Raw genomic sequence first — 19832 nt, forward strand, 5'->3', positions numbered from 1 at the left:
AGAAACGATTGTTGTTGCTTTCTAAATACCAGAGAAGTCTAGCATTAACCATTTTCTATAGTATCTTACAAAGACAGCTGGTCAGAGAAATAGATCAATAATTATTTGCTTGTGTTGGATCCGTTCCTGGTTTTGGGATACCAATGACAACTGACTTATGCCAAGAATCCAGAAACTCTTCCTCTGCAAGTATTCTGTTATGTATTAAGAAAAGGAGATCCATAAAAGATTATGGTAGATGTTTTATCATTTCTTAATGGACATTATCAGGCCTTACTGCACTACGGTGAGACAGTAGAAGAGCTCGTTTTAGTTACTCCTTAACAAATGGCTGATTATGTGGCTCAAGCCCACTGGTAGAAAAATTTAGCCTTTGTTTCTCTTGCTACTCTTTCACTAAATTCAAGAGAATACAAAGCTGTTGCTGAGATTCTGGCAAAATTTTCTCCCGAAGTGTCTGCAATAACTTTGGGATCAGCAATAACACTTCCATTATGGTCTAAGGTAGACAAATGATGTGTTCTATATCTACCTTTCATTTTCTGGATTTTAACCCATACAATTTTTGGACTGTCATTTGATTAATTGATGTGGTAAATTGGATCCATGATTGTTTTTGACTCTGATGTCTCACATAACGTGCTTTGGCCTGAGCATGCTTAAAATCTATTAAGTTTGATGTGGTAGGGTATCTACGAAATATATTCCATGCTCTGTGTTGATATTTTTTGGCTGCCTGGCATTCTGGGTTCCACCAAGACTTTGGATAGAGTGGGAATTGAGATGATGTTTTCGGTATGGAGGCTCCTGCTGCTTGGACGATGCACTGTTATAAACTTTACCACTTCACTGATAGGGGGGGTTTGACTGATAGTAGCATTAAATTTTGCATGAGAAAAAGTGTTCCAGTCAGCCTGGTCCATTTTCTATATGAGTATCCATGTAGGTGAACATGATTCCTGTGAAGACATTGTGCAAAGAACAGGAAAGCGATTGCTTCCATATATGTTCTCTTCAATGTCCTGCGTGAGCAGTGGATGCAGAATATGAGCAGGAAAGCATATGGAAGAAAGTATAGAGTCTATTATTCAAAAGGGAGAGTTCATTATTAATCAAGGATTCTTTCAATGATTCGAACTCATCTATTAGTGTTGACGCTACCTCACAAAGTATTGCGACTATTAAAGTCTAACCAATACAGCCCACAAGCTTCATTTAAGTGGAACCACCCTTTCAACCATATACACAACACCTTCCTTTCCAATGGCTACAGCGATTACAGAATTAAAAAAATAATCAGTTCCTCCTCCATTTCTGCGGCCATCTCTTCAGAAGGACTTCAGAAATGCCATTACCATACCCTACATCCATGGCACATCAGAAAAAATAGCCAGGTCCTTAAAAAAGTACAATCTCTACACACAGCGTTCAAGCTCTACTGTAAACTTACTACCCTTATCCATTCCACTAAATCCTCTCTCAGTGCCTGGAGTATATAGAGTAACCTGTTCCTGCAAGCTGGCTTACTTCATTCAGACATTCAGATCAGCAACCATCCATTTAGAACACAAATCATACATCTATGCCAGATTGGTCAGCAAGGCCGATTGACTATGGTCAATCTGGCCTTGCTGACCATGTTTTAGATATCACCTGGCTAAAAACCACCATGCTTCATCATGGTAACTTCATAAAAGAAATACTATCTTTAAAATTAGCACTCAGAAATCAACCAAATTTAAACAAATACAGTTGCTTAAAACTTCCCAAAATTTGGGAAACATTATCAGAGATCTCACATTACATTCTAGGCAATCTACGAATGGGACCATTTTTAGAGTTCAGAAAACTCTAAAAATATAGAAAATACTGAATATAGAAAACTTTATAGTTTTCTATATTCGGCAGGAAACTCTTAGATTAGATTTCCTATCTTTGAGTTTTTTTATTCAGCTAAGAAATAATGTGGTATTCAATATCCACTTAATTTTGAATAATATTACTCTGTCGAAATGAAGCCTGTTGCCTCTTATTTCAGTAAAAGTATTAATTAGTTTTTACATGATTATTAAATTACTTAAGGAATTCACAACGTAAACTGGAATATAAATTAAAATAAACTTTAATATATATTTCCTATATTTCGGCAACGTCACGTTGCCATCTTCATGGGAACTTAAGATTAAGACATGTGCATGCAGGCACTAAAACAGCAAATGAAATCGATGAGAGAAACTACTGTTTTTCCTAAGGTCCTGATGGTGCCCCCTAGCAGGCTATATTAGGTATTCTTGGCCATTGGGCTGATGTTCTCATGATGTACGTTTCCCAAATTTGGGGCAGTCTCATGCATCTAAATTTGTTGAGGTTAGGACGTTTTTTTTTTTTTTTTTTTTTTAACGGCTGAGGCTGATTCTATGAATAGTCTTTCAAATTTAAACATGCTGCAGTCTATTATTGTGGCTTTCTTCCAATGTGGTGTGTATCCAGAGCAAGGTCTGCAAACCCAGAATGGCTATACTGGCGAAACCGGATGTAGTCCTTGTGTTCCGAAATTCTGATTTCGCTGTCCTGTCTGTTTGGCCAAAGTAGGACAGCTTACAGCTGCAAGGGACCTGGTATACAAGGTAGGTCTAGGGCAGTGATGGCAAACCTTTTTACCCAGGTGGGTCAATCATCTTTTTTTTTTAAATATTGACGTTAATGCGCCACTTGCATACATGCATTATAAATTTAACTACATAATCATTGATGGTGACTTATACATATCATATTAGGCTATTTATTTAATAGGACATTGATATAAAATCTATGAATTCATATTATACAATTAATTTAATAAACTGAAATTACAAACTTACATTACATTTAATGACTTTTCTGTTGCTGAGTACTGGTAGAAAGTTCCTTTATAGAAGGGCTATAGTGTGTTCATTTTAATGCTACACAGGCAGCACTTATATCATTGCTAAATCTATTTCTCCCTTTCGATTTGATGTTATTTAAGACAGAAAATAGAGTTTCACAAGAGTATGTAGAAGAGAAAATTATTAGAAGAGCTTTAGCTCTAATTACAAAATAAAATAGAAATAGGCTAACTATAAAATATAATTCTTTCAATGAACCAAAATCTACCTTCGCCTTAACTGAGAGCAATTTTACACAATTTATCGCAATTTTTTCATCAGAATACCAATATTTTTCAACATCCAAGGTGTGTCACCTGAAAACCTCAAGTGTGTCAGTGCTGACACGTATGTCATAGGTTCGCCATCACTTGTCTAGGGGAAGTGGTTGGTCTTTTGTGGAGTGAATAAGGGATGCCAATTTTCTATATGGTTTGTAACATGGGGTTAGGTCATATTTTTTTAGGATTTTTGTTATTTTTTCAGAGGCACCCTGGATGTAGGAATGGTGATGGATTTGGAGTAATCTTTATTGTGGAAGGGGGTTGTGGTTTAGTATTTTTTGGGGGTTGTAGCCATTGGCTGAGAATATGTTAAGCATGTGATTTAGTTCAGTGGTTAGGGCATTGTCATTTGAACAGATTAGTTTAGCACTGTTATATAGTGTCTTGATAACTCCATATTGTTATGGGGGGGGGGGATTGTTGGTGTATGTACCTGCTTGTATGGGTGGATTTTCTGTAAACTGAGAAAACCAAGGTTCTATCAGGCTGGCAGGTGATTAGTGTGTCTAGGAAAGGGATGCTGTTGTTATCCTCTTTTTCATAAAAGAAAGACTATCTTTAAAATCAGCACTCAGAAATCAACCAAATTTAAACAAATACAGTGCTTAAAAATTCCCAAAATTTCGTTATGTGGCCAAATAGCAAACACATCATAACGAAGCCATATAGTAGGTTTTTGTGGGGCAGAGTTTAAGGCTTTCTCTTCAAAAGTCTCCATAAAGAAGTTGGCCAAGGGTGGGGAAAGTGATGAACCCATGGCTGTCCCCTCTATTTGTTTGTAGAATTTTCCCTGCCAAATGAAATAGCCTGAGTTCATTATGAACTGAAATAGGGCTGAGATATTGGCAGGAAATTTGGCTTAGATGAGCTCCAAGGTTTCCTTGAGTGGGACATTTGTGAATAGGGAGGAGACGTCAAAACTGACCATTATGTCAGTATGTTGGAGTATAAGGTTTTCTATACTGGCTTTGAAGTAGGCTGAGATTTTTTTATGTGTGATGTCAGTATAGTGTGTCAGCGCTTTGGCTAAATGTTTGGCTAATTTGTACATGGGGGAATCAACACCATCCACTACTGGAATTAATGGAACATTTTGCTCATGTATTTTTGTAAGTCCATATATACAGGGGGGGGGGGCTAGAGTTATAAGGTTTTAGTTTGTTGGTAATGTCCACAGGCCAAGAAGTGACCTTCTTAAGGAGCCTATGGAGTTTTCTGATTTGTGAGTTGGTGGGATTATATTCCATAGGAGGTAGGTAGCCCTATCTAATAATAAAGCATTAAGCTTACCTGTGTAGTCCATTTGGTTGAGAACCACAGTGGCATTCCCCTTATCTGCTTTGGTGATTACTATTTCTTTGTTTTACTTCATTTCCTGTAGAGCTTTGTATTCACTATTGGATATGTTGGTTTTTGGTGGTCTTGCTCTGGTGAGAACACAGGCTACATCCAGTCTAATATTATTGGCGATGTGGTTTGGAAGGTGGTGGATACCGCATTCAATCTGGATCATTATTTCTTCGGTCGGTATTTTTCTCGTAGCAATGGCAAAATTGTGGCCATGTGAAAGATTGCTGAGTGCCTCAGGCTTCAAAACCATGGAAGAAAGGTTGACTACAGTGTTGAGTGGCAGTTTTGGTTGGGAGGCAGAGCTCTTTTTAAGTTATCAAATTTCTCGATGTGTCGACTCCGTATTTTCTCAAATTCTTTAACTGCCGAAGTGCAAGAGATGTCATATAGAATAGCCCAAAGAATCATCCATAGAATCATCTTTGTTTGCTGATGCAAATAAAGCTATTCAGGAGCTAGAGGAGGAGCTTTCCAACACGCTGAATCACGACCTTTAGACGATTCCATATGATGTCTTGTGCACTTCGGCAGATAAAGAATTTGAGAAAATACGGAGTCGACACATCAAGAAATTTGATAACTTAAAAAAGAACTCTACCTCCGAACCAAAACTACCACTCAACACTGTAGTCAACCTTTCTTCCATGGTTTTGAAGCCTGAGGCACTCAATGCTCTTTAACATGGCCACAATTTTGCCATTGCTCTGAGAAAAATACCGCCGAAGAAATAACAATCCAGATTGAACACAGTATCTGCCTTCAATTTGGATTGAAGGCTGATAGCCACCTTCCAAACCACATCGCCAACAATATTAGACTGGATGTAGCCTGTGTTCTCACCAAAGCAAGACCACCAAAAACCAACATATCCAATAGTGAATATAAAGCTCTACAGGAAATGAAGAAAAACAAAGAAATCGTAATCACCAAAGTGGATAAGGGGAACACCACCATGGTTCTCAACCCAACGGATTACACAGGTAAGCTTAATACTTTATTATTAGATTGGGCTAACTACCTCCCTATGGAATATAATCCCACCAACTCACAAATCAGAAAACTCCATAGGCTCCTTAAGAAGGTCACTTCTTGGCCTGTGGACGTTACCAACAAACTAAAACTAAAACCTTATAACTCTAGACCCCTCACCCGTATATATGGACTTCCAAAAATACATAAGCAAAATGTGCCATTAAGTCCAATAGTGGATGGTATTGATTCCCCCACGTACAAATTAGCCAAACATTTAGCCAAAGCGCTCACATGCTATACAGACAACACACCATCACACATAAAAAACTCAGCCCACTTCAAAGCCAGTATAGAAAACCTTACACTCCAAGACACTGACATAATGGTCAGTTTTGACGTCTCCTCCCTATTCACAAATGTCCCACTCAAGGAAACCTTAGAGCTCATCCAAGCCAAATTTTCTCCTGATATCTCAACCTTATTTCAGTTCACAATGAACTCAGGCTATTTCATTTGGCAGGGAAATTCTACAAACAAATAGAGGAGACAGCCATGGGTTCACCACTCTCACCACCCTTGGCCAACTTCTTTATGGAGACTTTTGAAGAGAAAGCCTTAAATTCTGCCCCATGAAAACCTACTATATGGCTTCGCTACGTTGATGATGTGTTTGCTATTTGGCCACATGGCTCAGATACACTCCTCTCCTTAACACATTTAAACAACCAACACTCCAGAATCGAGTTCACCTTGGAAAAAGAGGATAACAACAGCCTCCCTTTCCTAGATACACTAATCACTGACCAGCCTGATGGAACCTTTGTTTTCTCAGTTTATAGAAGACCCATCCAGGCAGGTACAATACACCAACAATCCCCCCCCACAACAATATGGAGTTATCAAGCCACTATATAGCAGGGCTAAACTAATCTGTTCAAATGACAATTCCCTAACCACTTAACTAAATCAAATCCTTAACACGTTCTCAGCCAATGGTTATAATCCCCAAAAAATCCAAAATATACTAAAACCAGTAAACCACAACCCCCGCCCCTTTACAATAAAGATTACTCTAAATTCATCACCATTCCCTACATCCGGGGCACCTCTGAAAAAATAAACAAAATTCTAAAAATATGACCTGTCCTCATGTTACAAACCATATAGAAAATTGGCATCCCTTATCTGCTGCACAAAAGACCAACCACTTTCACTAGAAGTACTTGGTGTATACCAAGTCCCATGCAGCTGTAAGCTGTCCTACTTTAGCTAAACAGGCAGGACAGCGAAATCAGAATTTCAGAACACGAGGACTACATCAGTTTTCACCAGTACAGCCACTCTGGGCTTGCAGACCATGCTCTGGATACACGCCACAGAATACGTTGGAAGAAAGCCACAATAATACACTGCAGCATGTTTAAATTTGAAAGACTATTCATAGAATCAGCCTCAGCCCTAAAAAATGTGCCAAACCTCAACAAATTTGGATGCATGAGACTGCTCCAAATTTTGGAGACGTACATCATGAGAACACAGACCAATGGCCAATTACCTAATATAGCCTGCTAGGGTGCACCATCAGGACTTTAGGAAAAACAGTAGTTTCCTCTCTTCGACCTCGTTTGCTGTTTTAGTGCCTGCGTACACGTGTCTTAATCTTAAGTTCCCATGAAGATGGCAACGTGATGTTGCCGAAATATAGGAAGTATATATTAAAGTTTATTTCAATTTATATTTCAGTTTATGCTGTGAATTCCTAAAGTAATTTAATAATCATGTGCAATCAACGTATAAGCCTGTCTACAAGAATTAATTAGTTTTTAATTAATATATAATTTAACTAAGAGTTTTTATTTAATATCTAATACACCCATTATCTTTTGCTGTTAGTGACAGTCTATTTAAATCATCCTGCAAGCTCTCCACACCTGATTAACTATTACTCAACCTAATTTCGCATCATCAGCAAACAACTGAATGTTTCCTTTAAGGTTATTTCCTACATCCTCTGATTTACAAATTAAACAGCAATGGTCCTAGCACTGAACCTTGTGGCACACCACTAATCACCTGTTTTCACCTCAATTCTCTCTCTCCATATATCACTTTTTGATATTTGTCTGGCAGCAACCCTCTTATCAACTTAACCAGTGTCGTATCCATCCCCATTTGTTCTAATTCATGTAACAGTGTCCATGTGATAATCAGTCAAATGCCTTTGCAAACCCCAGCAAAATCGTCAAGTACTCATTTCCTTTATCCAACTCAGATGTTACTCTATTATAAAGAGTTAGTAAATTACTAAGGCATGACCAACCCTTCAGAAAGCCATGTTGAACCTCATATAGTATCATATTTTTATCTACCCATTCTTGAATTCTCTTTTTATCCAATTTTTCTAGTACTTTTACCATCACACTTGAGATACTGATTGCTAATGTACTCTTAGAACATTATGAAAAGAATGAAAATTACGAAGCCAGAGATTTGGGTGTGTTGGTGGATAGGGAGTTGAAGTTTAGGGGGCACATAGCAAAAGCGGCTAAATCAGCCCATCAGATCACTTGGTTACTGAAGAATACTTTGACGAGCAGAGATAAGCAAGTTATCGTTCCTCTTTTTCAAACCTTGATAAGACCCCATCTTGACTACTGTGCCCAGATCTGGGCTCCTGGGCTTCCCCTTGATGGGGAAGAGGTAGAGAGGATCCAGAGGCAAGTGACCAAGATGATAGCTGGTCTATGGAATGAACATTATGAGAACAGGTTGAAGATCTGTGGGTTACAGAAATTGGTTGATAGACAGAAAAGGGGTGATATGATTGAGCCATTCAAATTACTGAAGGGTTTTTAGAAGATTAATTCAGATGAAATTTTTCAGAACAGGTCTTGTGATGGGAGAACTAGGGGCCATCCATGGAAACTGAGCAAGAATGTAGTTAGCAAGGGTGTTAGAACTAGGTTTTTTACTTGGAGAGTGCTGAATGAGTGGAATAAGCTCCTAGAGTTCGTTGTGGATGCCATGACTGTAAATGAATTCAAAGCAAAGTATGATAGATACTGTGCAGCAGAATAGTTGTTCTTGATATGATGTTTAGGACCTCCCTCAATGAGTCTAAGGACTCCTTGGAGTTTCCCGTAATAATAAAAATAGCATCACTTATGCAAAGTCGTTTTCCGCCAGTTTATCTGTCCTGCAAGCAGGCAAACCGGACTGAGGACACACGGATTACAGTCAGGAATACTGACCCAGTCATAGGTCTGATTCGTCAGCCTATGCCGGTTCCAGAGCCCGGATATAATTTGGGGGACTAGATGGTACCGTGAACTCCCGTAAAAAGGGGGAATGCAGTATCATCACAGAATTTATTTACTTATGCAAAGGAATAATTTTTACCTCTTTCCATTCCCTTGATACTCTACCACAGCTAAGGCTTATATTAAGCAGCCTAGTCAGAGGTATTGCCAGTTCCCTTGCACATTCTCGCAAAACAAGAGCTGATATCCCATCTAATCCCACAGTTGTATTCACATCGAGATTCTCTGATATCCTAAGAACCTCTGTCCACCTCTGTTCCCACATTAGTGTCTGTCACATATGTTAAAGCAGTAATCTCACTTGGATGATATACCCTTGCAAAGTGGTAGCTCAGTAACTCAACTATTTCATCTGCTGCTGTCACCTTGTGACCATCACTTGTTAGGGTTAATCATCCATAGTCATTCTTCCTCTTACTCGCCACATAACAAAAGAACACTTTTTGATTTCCTTTGGCCCGCTTGACTAGATTCTTCTTGTAATCTGATTTTGCCTTCCTAGCCATGCTGGTCACCTTTCTTACCTGAGCATTGTATTGTTAATGAGTTTTCTGGTCACCGTTCTCTTTATATACTCTCCACATTTTCTTCTACTACAGCTCACGCTTAATGATATTACTCATTCGTCTAACTGTTACCTAATTAACTCTCCTTACCTTAGGTATACAGTTTAATATTGCTTCCTCTAGATGACCCTTAACTATCTCTCATGCACTACTAACATCCTTGTCCTGCAGTGTTTTATGCTATGGCACAGATTTAGGCTTCCTCCTAAGTTTGTTATAATCACTTGCCTTAGTTCCACAAATACCCATTCCTGATAGAATATTCCTCATGTTTCACAATCCCCCAAGTCAAGACCACAGTCACTTTCACCAATTGGAGGTAATTTGTCTCCTTTGTTATGGATAGCTCTTCTGATCTTATGACCAGGTCCAATATTCTCCAACCCCTGGTCCCCTCCATCTCAAGCTGCCTTAAATAATTATCTCTCAGCAGGTATATAAATTCAATTTCCTTTCTGCCATGTGATCTTTCTTCCAGTGTGTATCTCTATAGTTGAAGTCCCCCATAATAATCACTCAACCTGTACTCGTACTAATTTGCCAATGTATGTCTTCAAGACCACCTGTGGAATTCCCTGGGATACAGCAACAACCAACTCTATATTTTGTCTTATTGGTCTTAATCTCACAGACTGCTTCAAATGAACGGCTACCCTATGCCGGTCTCTTATTTTTTTTTTTTTTTTTTTGATTGCAATTCATCTGCTATCGCCAACAGTACTCTTCCCCCATCCTATTTTCCCTGAAAATACTAAACCTTTCACGTTCAATCCCTGCAGTACATCATCTGCTGTTAGCCAAGTCTCACTAATGCCTATAACTTTTGGCAAGGTTGCACTAACCAATGCCAAAAACTCCACCCTCTTGTTCCTGATACTTCTGGCATTAGTATATAGAAACAGCAACATCCCTTTATTCTCCCACCTACCTCTACTTTCTGAATTGACTACCCTATTCAATATTTTTGCTTGAGAGACTAGATTCCTCACTTGGTTATTCTCACACTCACTTGTTCATGGGTGTCTTCACACAAACTCACTTGTTTCCACCCTAATTACCAAGTTTCCCTGAATTTACACGTCAGCATGCTCGGTGAATAAAGCTCTCTCCAGACACGTAACACCAAAACCATTCAGATGCAGTCCATCCACATTGTACAAATCCTTCTTTCCGTCAAACAGAGACCACAAATTCTATATCATTCCTTTTGTACAATCTACATATAGACTCACTGGATATCAATGTCCTCCTCCTCAGTTCACCTGTATCATAGCATAGTAGGAGATTTACAATCTTCACCTTCTCGCTCTTCAGTTTTGCCTCTTCTAACAACTCCTTTACATCCTCTCTCATAGAATACTTCTTGCTTCTCAAATCATTGGTATCAACCAAGACAATAATTTCCTTTGACTTACCTTTTTGTACCAAGATGGCATGGCCAAAATTGTGAAATTTTGCTCCTGAAAAACATGATTTTGTCATACTTTCATTAAGTACTCTCCTGATTATTGAGTCTCCATACATAATTTTCTTCTTAGCTTGTTTTTGTTTGGTCCGCCTTTATTATTCTTTCAGCTCACTTGCTTCTTTTTTCAGCCCTGCTTAACTCTTGCTGCTTCTCTAGCTTTTCAATTTTGCACTTTGTCCTATGAAGGATAACATTAAGCGTGCTATTTCTTACTGATATCCGTTTTGTTCTTCTCTTTTCCATGGCCACGTGTTCGACATTATTAACATATTTTCCATCTTATTCGGTATTTGTTGCATCCTCGTCACCTAATAGACACTTGCTTTTAAAACACTTTGAATTTCCTTGCACATATTCTTTAATTTTCTCGAGGCATACATTTGGCATACACTGCACTGAATAACATCCCTCAAATTGAAATCGCCAGATATCGTAGTCTTTGCCACTATTGTTTTCATCGAGTTGGTGCCATGCCAATATCACAATAAAAATGTCATAAATATACTAATACTCTAGAAACACAAAAATCTACACTAATATACTATAATACTCTAATTTTCTGATGAAAAAAACAACAAAACAGATCATTTTGCATGAGTGCTAAATTACACGACCACTTGCAACATGAAGCGGAAACCTAATTGTAGAAGTCATGGGACAGAATGATGAGAGTTCACTTAATAGGTCTTTGCACAAGACATGGTCAAACGTTTTGGAGATATCAAGTGCAACCACTTGGGATTCATCAAACTTCTCCATGGCATTTGCCCAGGATGGGCAACATGTGAGTAGATCTGTTGATCAGTAGCAATAGAATCCATACTAGAACTTATTTCTTAGCTGGGTTCCTTCAAGATAGTGCAGGAGTTAGGTACTGATAGTTCTCTTCATTAATTTAGACAGAACTGAGGTAGGACAATAGTTTGATGGTGGTGATTTGTCACCCTTCTATGGGAATGGATTACACATAGGACAATTTCCATGCTGTGGGGGTAGATATCAGTGGATTAAGTGAGCATAAACAGGTGACAAAGGACAGGAGTAAGTTCCGGTGCACAAAGCTTTAGGAGAATTGGAGGAATGTGAAATGTCACCAGGGCCAGGAGACTTTTCAGTGTCTAATTTAGACAATATATACTTCTCATCTCTTTCTGGAAAAAGGAAAGAGGAGGCATTGAGTACTATGTATCTGGAATGTTTGGGGGACTTTTACTAGGATCAGTTAGGATGAACTGGAGGTAGAGTGTGAAACCAGAAGATTGGCTTTTCAGTGGGCGACGATGCAACAGAGCCATCTGGGTGTGACATGAATGGACGTAGTGTTGGGTTAAAACTATCACCAACTACTTCAGCAAGAGAAACTTGCCATTTTGAAAAGATGCAAGTTTCTTGCATTTGCTGTTTCAAACTCTGTTTCGGAAGCATTGATAGATAGTTTTCATATAGCTGTATTGGGAATGAGAATAGGTGCAAAAGGAAGATTTGAGTTTGAGAACCAGAAGTATAATATTATTATTAGACACCTCCAGGGAGTACAGAGACTCATCAAGGGAGTGTGCACCAACAGCACGAGCAATTGATTCCCTTCCAACTACTAACCACACTTAAACTTGCATAAGTTTTTGCATGCTCTATTAGTAGCAGAGGCTCTACCAATCGACCAACCTTTGCTGGCAAATATGTGCTGGAGTATGCGTAAGTGAGGAGAACACAGCAACTACTAAACAGCTAGATATAGCTGTGTGTAAAGAGAGATACTGATATGTAGTTATATGGAAGAATTTTTGGAACTAGTGAGAAAATGCTCTGTTAGTAGCAGTCTTTCAGAAAGAAAGATGTTTTGGAAGTTATTTGGTTACGTTACAAAGATAACTGGAATAACAGTTGAAGAAATTTATAGAAAATTTATTATTACCTGACATCTCCAGAGAGTCTAAAGACCCATCGAGGGAGAGCACCTATTCTACAAATCTCCCTCTCCACCACTCAATCTGCAAACTACAGCGAACTGCATCACATACACCATCTACTGCCCACCACCACTAGTATTTTCACAGACAATCACAAATAGATCCCATTCGAATCCCATGCCCACAGTGGGATTCGAATCTGCAGCCTTTGGCTGGAGAGTGGATATGCTAATCACTCAGCCAATTTAGAACTTGATAAATGAAGTTTCTCATATAGGAAAATGTTTATTGGATATTAAAAGTTTCATTAGTGCAGTAATGATTTAATGGTTTTTCAGAGAATAGATAACAGCATGTTGATTTTTAAGTGTTCAATCATTTTTCTTTAGTAATTCTTCATACTGGAAGAGGAAAAGGTTTCAGGATCTTCAAGATGAAAGAAGAAACATTTTTGTGGAATTGTTCTAAAAGGCATAATAAAGAACGAACACCAGAAGAACTGTGTTTGAATTTGAAGATTTTTTTTGCCAAGTCTGAACTTTTTTGTATCTTTAACTAAGAATAGGAAATCCATTAGTTACTTTCAAGATGAAGCAGTTTTCAAGAGAAGAACTGTTTCCACTGTAGAAATAAAGAAACTGTTTCTTTCAAGAGAGGTCCAGATGCAATTAAGAGACAATGTTCTTTTTATCTGGTATATTTTTGGGCCCTAAAACCAGATAAGATGTGATTTAGTTATCTTTTTAAACTTGTTCAGAATATCGTGAATTTCTTTTAATGTATTTTAGTATTATAAAAACTGCTGTTTTCTGGTTTTGTAAATAGAGGTGTGAAGACTAAATTTACTTTGTTATTGTTGAAGTTAAGATTGATTTTTGAGAATAAGTGAGAATTATCATAGAAAAATACTTATATCTAGGACCTTACTTGTTTGGTTACAGTGATATCAGATTTCAGTACAGAAATCTGATATCACTGGCAGCCTATTTTTTAAAAAAGGAGAAATCTATGATCAAAATTTAATAAATAATAGTTAAAATTTTCTGCAATGTTGAAGTCCATGAAAGAATTTAATAAATAATAAAAGTTTAAAAATCATTTAAACACACCTTTTGGAGAACCAAGGCATAGTTAAGAGAGGTTTAGTTCAGAGCAGAGTTGGGAATGCATGTGTCCATTCCAGTAAGGATTACTTCAGTGATATGTCCAGTGCAGGATAATGGGAATGCTATATTTGGTTGTTATACTCTAATTACTCAAAGGTGTAAATATAAGTAAATTTGGAAAAGGAGGAGGACGAAGCCTACCTCCTTCAACTACAATCATGCAATCTGCAAATGCTCTGGCAGAAAACAGGACATCAGTAGATCATCAACACTGTTTCCCATTGTAAATATGGGCAAAAAATTTATAGAAAATTATATACTAAATACTTGTCTATATTGGTGTCCTAAAACATGTCAGCTCATATTTCACACATGCAAAACAGATGAAAAACAGAAAACAAAAACAGCAACTCATGACAAATGACAACGTTCAATTGGGCTGGTTGACGCAATAACCAATCACATCCACAGATTTTTGGGTGCTATTTTCCTAGTGTGCATCTGCCATGCCTCTCGGATGGTTTAAAACCACTAGAATGCTAAGAATTTGACCCGCTGCACCACTTGTATGTTCCAAGCACTCAAAGGTGTCTGTACTCGTGACTGAACATCTGGGCTATTAACGTGAATGTGATGTAATGTTTATGCTCTTCATGAAGCATTAGTATACTGCATTTAATTTTTGGAATCACGCAAAGAACAGGAAACAATTAGGAGATTCTTTAACAGGAATAAATATAAAAATATAACATCAGTGATATCACTATTCCATGGGTGTGCACCGCACACCTAGCACAGCCCGAATATATGCCCCTGATGGATAGGAATATGATACTCACGGTAGGTCCTCCCTTAGTAATTTATTCAAATTTGATGATAAGGTGGCATAAGTTTAAAGGAAACTGGATGGAGGAAATGGTTACCATTATTATTAACATCTACCTCCAAGGAATCAGAAACTCATCATGGGAGGTAAACGCTATCTCACACAAAGCTCATTCAACCGTGCCTTGAACTGATTCAGTGTGTGTCTACATTCACAACACACGCAGGCAATGCATTCCACTCCCCAAACATTCTCCATACGAAGAACCTTCTCCTCACTCCTCTGCTCACACCCTCCTTATACAGTTTCCACGGATGGCCTCTTGTTCTAAATCCCGCTCTCCAATTCTACGAAAAATATCTTCTATGTCAACATAACCCCTGACTAGATTATATGTCTCAATCACATCCTTCCTCCTATTCATAATGCTTTTTAATTTACATTCTCTCAATCTGTCCTGGTACTCCACATTCCAAAGACTACTGACCACCTCTGTAAATCTTCTCTAGACCCTTTCTAACATATCCTCGTCACCATGAAACCTGATGACCAAATCTGTGCACAATAATCCATGAGGCTGATCAAAGCCTAATTCAATGGCATCATAACTTCTTTATTTCTGCATGTCACAGTCCTCCACATCACTGCCATTATTATTATTACTTTTATTATTATTATTATTACCTGACACCTCCAGGGAGTCCGAAGACTCATTGATGGAGGGCACACCTACTTTACGGGGCTCCTTCTCCACAACTCAATCTCATCCACCCGTCATCAACCAACTGCATCATCTACACCAACACCATCTATTGTCGACCACCACCACTAGTATTTTCACAGACAATCACAAACATCCATGCCCACAGCGGGATTCGAACCTGCAGCCTTTTGGCTGGAGAGCAGATATGCTAACCACTCGGCCAACCAGGCTGGCCGAGTGGTTAGCAACATTATCTGATATAATGTCTTCACAATTTGCGAAGACATTATATGTCTTCACAAATGGCCCCTGAATTTCAGGTCCTTGTCCAACACTCCCAGATCTCTCATCTCCTCTACCTCCTTGAAAGTTTCTTCACGAAATGAATTCTTTGCATCCCCTCATTGCTTACTGAATTTCAAAACCTTACACTTTGCAACATTGAACTGACAGTTCCACTTACCTGCCCATTCACACAATCTATTCAAGTCCTCCTGCAAGGCCATAATATCTGCTTGACTCTGCATTGCTCTCCCCAATTTTGCATCATCTGCAAACAGCTGCATATCACTAGTTAAACCCATCCCAATATCATTAACATACAAACTGTGCAATGGTCCCAAAACTGACCCTAAAATTACACCATTAGTAACCTTCCTCTTTTGGGATGCTGCACCCCAATATATACAACTTTGATACCTATCTGACAGCCAGTCACTGATCTGACTCAGAAGTCTATTAACCAATCCCTGGTATGTTCCTGGTAGGATTAATGTAAGTATATTGAGAAACAGCTAAAAAAAATTGTGGAAGAGAAGTTTGGTGAAGAATAAGCTGGATTCAGGCCAAACAGAGGTTGTCAGAATCAGATTTTCACTTTAAGATATACAGAAATCTTGGAAATATACCAAGGATTTGTATTTAAGTTTTGTTGATCTGGAAAAGGTATATAACAAGGTGCCAAGAAGAAAGCTCTTCAAAACACTATGATTATATGGTGTAAATGGGACATTATATCAAGCAAGCAAATACATAGTCTATTTTAGCTGCAAGAGTCAGCAGTTAGAATTGAATGAGGTATAGAGATATGGTTTGAGGTAAAATCAGGTGTGCGACATGGGTCCACATTATCTCGACTGTAGTGATATAGATATATAATGAAGGAAAGTGATATTAAATCTGATATCAAAATTGGTTAGCTCTTTACTTTATGAGGGTGATGTTATACTTCTGAATAAATCCAGTTTAAGTCTGCAAGATTCCTTGACTAAATTGACTGTTGTAATAAATTTGGTATGAAAATCAGCAATAAAAAAACAAAGACAATGAAAATAGGCAGAAACATTGAAAACCTCAACTATATCCTGAATGGTGAACCTATAGAACAAGTAAAACATTTCAGCTGTTTAGACACAATTATTATTACTGAAGATGGTAAATTAGATACTGATATGATAAGTTAAAGATATTTTAACTTATGGATCTTAGAGCTGGATTAGAAATAAAACACTTGATCAAAGAATAGGGATTTCTGATAAGAGAGTTCTGAGAAAGACTAGTGGAGTGAACAGATGGCATCAATGGCAGTATCACATTAAAAATTAGGTATTAGGAAAGAACTTGCCATTGATATCATTCAGGAATGTATTAGTAGAGCTAATTTCAGGTGGGAGGCTTACACAGAATGTGAGAGGAGAGATTAGCAAAACAAGTGTTCTTTGCCAGGTTGGCAGAAAAAAGACCCAGAGGAAGATCAAGATGTAGATGTATTGATATAGTAAAAAAATTGCCTTAAAAGACAGAAATCTAAGACCTGATAATGATAATATTGGAGTCTTAACAGATAAATAATTTTTCTCTAAATTAATCTTATCAGAAGTTAGTAATGGTATAACTTTTTCATATAGTACTATCAAAATTATCTTGTACACCCCGAGGATATACATCAGGAATTTGATAATGATGAAATATGCAAGCAATTATCCTTTTTAGATCTTTTAATTCTTTGTCAACTAGATGGTAACCTACACTTTTCAGTTTTTCAGAAAAAGACTCATACAGGCAAATATATCCATGCTAAATCTCATCACCATCCTAGTCAAGAGGCTGAACTATTAAAACATTAGTACACTGTATCCATTCTTTATGTTCATCAGATGAACTGGGGAGGGACAGCCTTCGCATGCCCCTCCCCCCCCCCCTCCGTTTCTGTGGGGTGTATCTAGAGCATGATCTGCAAGCCCAGATTGGCTGTACTGGTGAAACCGGACATAGTCCTTGTGTTCCGAAATTCTGATATTCGCTGTCCTGTCTGTTTGGTCAAAGTAGAACAGCTTACAGCTGCAAGGGACCTGGTATATACAAGGAGGTCTAGGGGAAGTGGTTGGTCTTTTGTGGAGTGGATAAAGGATGCCAATTTTCTATATGGTTTGTAACATGGGGTCAGGTCATATGTTTTTAGGATTTTGGTTATTTTTTCAGAGGCGCCCTGGATGTAGGGAATGGTAATGGATTTGGAGTAATCTTTATTGTGAGAGGGGAGGTGGTTTACTGGTTTTAGTATTTTTTGGGGTTGTAGCCATTGGCTGAGAAAGTGTTAAGGATGTGATTTAGTTCAGTGGTTTAAGGCATTGTCATTTGAACAGATTAGTTTAGCCCTGTTATATAGTGTCTTAATAACACCATATTGTTGTGGGGGGGAATTGGTGTATGTACCTGCTTGTATGGGTGGGTGGCAAGTCCCTTTCTAATTATACAATTAGATGCCAAATTCAGCTGAAATCATACCTGAAAATGTGAAATATCAGCTGTTACTGCATTTACATCAGTTTGTCCTTTATTGCTTCAATTCAATGAGTCCACTGATTTAAAAAGTTCTTACCCATTTACTAAATTGCAATGATAGTGAATGTCAAAGTATTTGACTTTCATTCTTAAAATCTACCTGAATGAATAGTAAGTCATTTTATCAAAGATTTCAGAAAGCACCTATGGGGTTTATGCAAGCAATATGAAAAATATTTGAGCACTTCAGATATGTTTTTTACCTGGATGGAGTATAAAAAACACTGAAGGTAAACTTTCATCAAGACAGACTACTTTGTACAATTAGCTTCCAATACAACATTTCAGCTGATGGAATTTATCATTTTATGGAGGGTGGGGAAAGGAAAAGAATGAATGGTTCTAATAAGGGAGTGAGGGCTAGATTTTTCTCTCATAGAGTGATGTGTTGATTGGAATGGATGTTGAAACTGGATATTGTGTGTGCAAGCAGTGTGGATGAATTCAAGAATAAGTATGATAGCTGGTGTGCATAGTATGTGGCCTCCCTCGACAAGTCCCTTACTCCCTGGAGGTCTCTGTTAATAATACTAATGTTCACTGAAGAGCTTGTTCAGGGAGAACATGTTTTCTCCACACAGGATATCCTACTGATGTAGCAATCAAGTACTAACTGCCATTCATCTCAAATTATAACAACAAAGTTGGGTTTAACACTTTTTTTTTATATGAAATTTAAGCTCAGTATATATAACACTGTAAAAAATGAATGTAAGTAAAATGATTATGCGAGATTCCTACAGTTCCCTTATATGCAATACATGTGTGGCCTGATATCCAGAAACCAGAATTTGGCTTCTGGTCTATGGAATGTTGGTTATTAAGAAACATTGGGGAAATGCAATTAGGAGAGTCTAGTAGATAAGAGAAGAAGAGAAGGATATGACTAATAAGCTTATACAGAGTTATTAGATCAATGTGGAAGAGGGTTCTTAATAGAATGGAGGGGGAAATAAATGGAAAACAGACCATTCTTCAAAGCTGCATAAGGAGGATGTGAGTAGTTAGAAGTATGTCTGTAGGTCTTTGCATGAAGAATAGTCTGACCAGAATGAACTGCCTGAGAGTGTAGTAAATGCTAAGATGAGCTTTATGTGAGAGAGCAGGATTTCTCACAATGTGCATTTTGACACCATGGTCAGATGATAATCTAACTTTGATATATATATCCTATGCATACCATAGTATCCTCCCTTAAGGAATTCATGGGATACTATGATGGTATTGAATGATCAAGTTTATATTATTATTCACCACTTATCAACAATTATCCTCAAATTACTCTGCTACTTGTTGGGACCTCACTATTGTCAAGATCTTGTATTTTGGTCTTCTAAGGCACTTCGAACTTCAAACTACTTAGATCTTAGTCTTCTGAGTCTTTCTGCTGTCATCAAACATTTGTTTTAATAACCTTTTTCCCTTTTCATTCTGTTAAAGTGACATATCAACTTAGATTAGCTCAGCTCACACATTCATGAAAGCTAACAATATCAAGTTCCTTCCAAATATCTTCACTTTAAATATGATGCCATCTGGTCACTCACTAATTTTTCTCAAAATTCATATCTGCTGTA

The 19832-nt window shown here is 37.8% G+C and overlaps 1 protein-coding gene across 1 annotated transcript in view; it reads right to left on the minus strand.

Annotated features, from left to right (window-relative positions):
* Nucleotides 1-19832, minus strand: part of TM9SF3 (transmembrane 9 superfamily protein member 3) — a 280184-nt gene that overhangs the window by 195491 nt on the left and 64861 nt on the right. The window lies entirely within an intron of this gene.

This window comes from Typopeltis vanoorti, chromosome 8 (genome assembly GCF_054136105.1).
Source record: "Typopeltis vanoorti isolate ZY-2024b chromosome 8, IOZ_Tvanoo_1.0, whole genome shotgun sequence".
Lineage (NCBI taxonomy): Eukaryota > Metazoa > Arthropoda > Arachnida > Uropygi > Thelyphonidae > Typopeltis > Typopeltis vanoorti.